Source organism: Penaeus monodon, chromosome 39 (genome assembly GCF_015228065.2).
Source record: "Penaeus monodon isolate SGIC_2016 chromosome 39, NSTDA_Pmon_1, whole genome shotgun sequence".
In the NCBI taxonomy this organism is placed as follows: Eukaryota; Metazoa; Arthropoda; class Malacostraca; order Decapoda; family Penaeidae; genus Penaeus; species Penaeus monodon.
Window position 1 is genome coordinate 27,043,915 of NC_051424.1, and position 5,000 is coordinate 27,048,914.

Sequence of the window (5,000 nt, forward strand, 5' to 3'; positions counted from 1 at the left end):
AAAAGGGAAAGATAATAATAATAACGATAATTTTAATGGCTACTGACAATGAAAATTATTCATGATAGCGATGAAAATAGTAATATCACCAAATCAGTAATAGTGATGATGATATAAGATATAAAAACATCAGTATCATTATTATTGTTATTAATGTATGATTATTCTTATCATAATGATGACAAGCATATCAACTATAATGATAACTGTAATATTGACATAACAAAAGTTTTTCGTTGCAGGATGTGTGTGTGTGTGTGTGTGTGTGTGTGTGTGTGTGTGTGTGTGTGTGTGTGTGTGTGTGTGTGTGTGTGTGTGTGTGTGTGTGTGTGTGTGTGTGTGTGTGTTTGTGTGTGTGTGTGTGTGTATGTGAGAGAAAGAGTGTGTGTTAGTATGTGTGTCTCATTTCCCCTTGTATCGCGCTAATGCAAGGATCGGCTTGATAGCTAATTGCATCAAAGAAACATGATTAAACAAGTTATTCGATTAAACGGAGAATATCAGCCATCTTATGCAATTAAACGGAGAAGTTTGTCTTCGCATCCATCCCTTGTCTTGAACTAAACGATTCGCAGATTTCGAAAAAGAAAAATCTATATTCTCACGGAAATGTTTGAATGGTCAAACTATAAATAAGCGATATTCAAAAATGCAACCTACATATTCGTTGAACGTCGTTGTTTGCCAAATTACGTGTATAACTTTTTTGTAACTCGATATATTAACAGCGATTAAAACAGTTGCAAACTCCAAGAGCTTCATTTTTCCTTCAAGTAACCTGATTTTCGAACAAAGAGACAACTTTGAATTCCTGTATCCACCCCCTGGTAAGTGAAATATATATGTGGTGGTTCAAGGTGTAAGTGAGAATCATGACGGTAGAATTGAAGGATATATATATATATATATATATATATATATATATATATATATATATATATATATATATATATGTATGTATGTATATAAGCGTGTGTGTGTATGTTTGTTTGTGTGTGTGTGTGTGTGTGTGTGTGTGTGTGTGTGTGTGTGTGTGTGTGTGTGGTGTGTGTGTGTGTGTGTGTGTGTGTGTGTGTGTGTGTTTGTGTGTGTGTGTGTGTGTGTGTGTGGCGTTATATGTTATCATTAGTCATGTGCTTTGTCTTTTTTTTTTTATAGATATGTAAATAATTTGTATTTCCTAAGTCCTATAATTTTTTAATTATATTTCCCTAACGCAAATCAGAATCAGAATGTCACCTTGATCACCTGTGCTTTAGATGAGCGTTAATTACCATCAACAGAATAATATCTCATAAAGAGTCCTTTATTTTTCTCTCTTCACCCCCCCCCCCCCATCGCCCGCCCCCATCCTTTCAATCATATAATCAATCATGTAAAGGTATTCCTTTAACGAATCCCAATATGTCCTGTCGGTAAGGGCGAAGTAGACTCTCCGATAACAGATAAGTATCGCACTTAATGCATGGCTGCTTTCCTCCGTAAAACCCCTGTCTCATTTTCCCCCTCTCTTTTATCTCATTCTCCCCCTCTGTCTTACCTCGTTCTCTCCCTCTCACTTACTTCACTCTCCCTTTTCCCTTGCCTCACTCTCCCTTCTCTCTGTCTGCTTCTTCCCCTCTCCACACTTTACTTTCACCCCCACCTTTTCCCCTTCTCCCCCACTTTTCTTATTTCTACCTATCCCCCACCCCATTCTCACCCCTCTCCTTTCTGGCATACCCCCCAACTTTTTCTCCCTCTCTCCCATTTCCATTTTCCACCCATCTCAGTTTCCTCTCTCCCTTCTCCATTCTCCACCCATCTCATTCTCTCCTAACCCCCCTTCTCCTCCAATCTCCCTCCTCGTAGCTCCTTTACCCCTCTCCTCCTCCCCCTTCCCTTTCTCCCCTCTCACTTCCCGGTTAACCCGAAGAGTCGGGATTTCAACCGCCGTTATTAATGCTTTATCCCGGAATCAGAGAAACGATTTGATTGGCTAATACAATACGACTCGCCGCTGTTTTAACCGTTAGTAATTACGACCCGGGAATTGCGTGGTCGACGCTGTCGTTCTGTGCCGTGGTTGCTGTGGAATTAGCTGCTGCGTTCAAAGCTGTGTTGAGTGTGCGCTGAGTGTGATTTGGAATGGTGGTTGTGTGGGTGAGTGTTGTATGGTGTTATTGTCGGTTATTCCCGTGATTACGGTGGTCTTGTGGTTGAATAGTTTTATGGTTGAGTAGTTTTGTGTTGGGGTGGTTGGTTCAATAGTGTGGTTGTGCAGCTGTCTGGTTGAATGGATCGGGGTTTGTTTGGTTGAAAGGCTATGCTACGATGTCACGAATGTTATGCGTGATTTCAGATATTGGTTGATTAGGTTATGTTGTCGTTTATGTTGTTGCTGATGTTGTGTGTGTATGTGTGCAATGAATGAATGTGGTAGAGATGATGTGCGTCTGTTGTGCGTGTCTGTGTATATGCCGCAATTCACGAATGCAGTTCGCGTTGCCGAGTGCATTTTTATATTGATAACTGCGGTAGATAAGCTGTTTCTGCTGTGATGTGTGTGTTAATGCCTGTGACGGAGAAGCTGTGCGCCTGCTGTGTGCCTGTGAAGTAAAATTCGCTGCTGGCCTCGCTGGTGTCGCGTACGAAGCGCAGATGATGCCCGTGACGCCCCGTTTATGTTTCTGCTGACCTGTGTGCCTGTGTGATTGTGGTGGAGTGGTTGGGTTCTGGTTGCTGCTGCTGTGTCTGCTTTGAAGTGAAAATTAGAAGTAAGCGATTTTTTTTCTTCTTTTTAACCTTCCTGTTGTGGAAATCGTAGAAGCATTTCGACAGCGAAAATTTTTGAAATCGCAAATGGGATCGTTTTACCGCGTCGGAGAGAGCGATGCAAAATATCCTTATTGCTTTTGGTAATGATCGGGAGTCGGATTGCAGTAATGGCTCACCCTGGATGATGCAATTGCTCTGCAACGGGAAATGCCTAGCCACCTCCGGAATGGTCATCGTGTTGATGGATCCGATTTGATTGATTTTTTTTTTTTTTTTTCGTTACCTTTTTGGTCGATATTGATATTCTGTGATGGTTTGTTTTAGTTCTTTGATGATGTCCTTTGATATATCTTAGGTATGTCTTTAGTGAAATCAAAATTACGACAGCTATTTAGATCGCGATTTATTATTATTATTATTTTTTTTAATGATGGAGAAATTATGTGAACGATACTAAGAATTATAATTTTTTCCTCAGTGATTTTATTCATCCCCACATGCACTTACTTATGATTCAATACAATAGTTAACCTTAAAAATGTATAGTAAATATCCACATCAAAGTACGATATGCCTTTTTTAAACTAATAAGTAGCAGCCATTGATTCATTCATTTTGATTTACTATTTTCATTCATCACATAAAAGCGCCGCTTTATTCTTCTTGAAACGACGTGGCAGTAATGAGTGTGTTGTGTGTAATTTTCCTTAGATTGGGTTGTTATATGTAGGGTAAGAATCGTTAATTTCCTGTTTCGAGATTCTTCATTTATCGTCTCCGCTATCATCAGTATATGAAAAAGTCATTAGAAATTAGGTCATCTCGGTGTAAAAAAAAAAGTACTTCTAGAATTTTACATCGAGTTTTAATTTTTTCTACAATTTTCGTATGAAGATACTCCCTCGTTATAACAATTTCTAACCTCCCCCCTCCTTCTTTTTGCTCACCCTACCGGAAAAACTACCTCACCCTTCGTCACTCACTTTCTCACCCTTTTCCCTTCTCTTTAGTCCTTACCAAAACCCTATATTAGCCAGTGTTTCCCCACTCTATCAACGACTTTCTTCACCCTACCTCACCCTCAAACTTGCAAAAACTTCCCTTTCATCTGCTCCTTTCACCCTATCACATCTTCACACACACCATTGCTTTCTCACTCCTTTCTATGCACAATTATTTGTGTTTCTTCACTTGGTCATGAAGAATCTTTATCCGCATCCCTACCTACCTATGGATACATGATCTTGTCTCTGCTCTGCCGTGAATAAATGACTATGTCTCTGAGCATGAGTAAATGTTTATATGCTTCTGCCTATCAATGAATAAGTATAGTGTCTCTCACTCGGGGTATAAATGTGTCTTTATATGTGGTGTCCCATAAACTCATCGTGAAGAAATATTTATGCGCCTTCCCCTTAGCCATGAATAAAAGTTTATTTGCCTCTCTATAGCAATAAATACGTGCTTTTTAGCCTAGTGCCTTTCAGTTCTGTCTTTCAATCGAGTTATGGATAAATAGTTATGCATCTTAATATACCCATAAGTAAATACTTGCGTCTGTTCTGTCTAGAATATAAATGAATGTTTATGTACCTCTACATAGTCATGAATAGGTCTGTGTGTCGCTCAACCCTACCATGAAAAAGGAGTATTTTATTTCTACCTAGCCTTAAATGTTTTGTTTCTCTTAGCTAACTTTGAATGAATATTATGTGTCTCTCCACTCAGACCATGAATGATTTCCCTGCAGTGATATATGGTAAGAGATTTTATTACACCCATTAACATTTACCTTAACAAAGACCATTCCTTGTTTGCCCCATGTACTGTGACGCATTTCAAGTCCCTCGTTAACCTTAGCCAACCCTTCATCCTCCCATACCCCTTCCCCTTCCCCTTCCTCTTCCCCTCCCCCTCCCCCTTCCCTCAAAGGTGCGCAGTTCGGGTCGGGTTTGTAATAATTGGTTATTTTTTTCATATGCCCATTGTCTATCGGCATATCCATTAATTTGTACACACATATAGGAAAACAGATCACTGTCATCTTCCTCGTTCAGTATATACTGTAGTTCCGGCGTTGCAGTCAAAAGCCCCTTTAGATTGACATAAAAATGTTACACATGTTACATGGAATTAGATAAAGGAAAATGTTATTAACTATAATAGTTAATTTCCTTCTTTCGCCTTTGATTCTGACCAATGATTTAATAGTTGTTATTATTTTCCTGTTTTAGACCAACAAG

At 39.2% G+C, this 5,000-nt stretch overlaps 1 protein-coding gene across 1 annotated transcript in view; it reads right to left on the reverse strand.

Moving 5' to 3' along the window:
- Positions 1-5,000, reverse strand: part of LOC119597352 (LIM domain only protein 3-like) — a 41,702-nt gene that overhangs the window by 35,833 nt on the left and 869 nt on the right. The gene's annotated exons all lie outside the window — the stretch shown is intronic.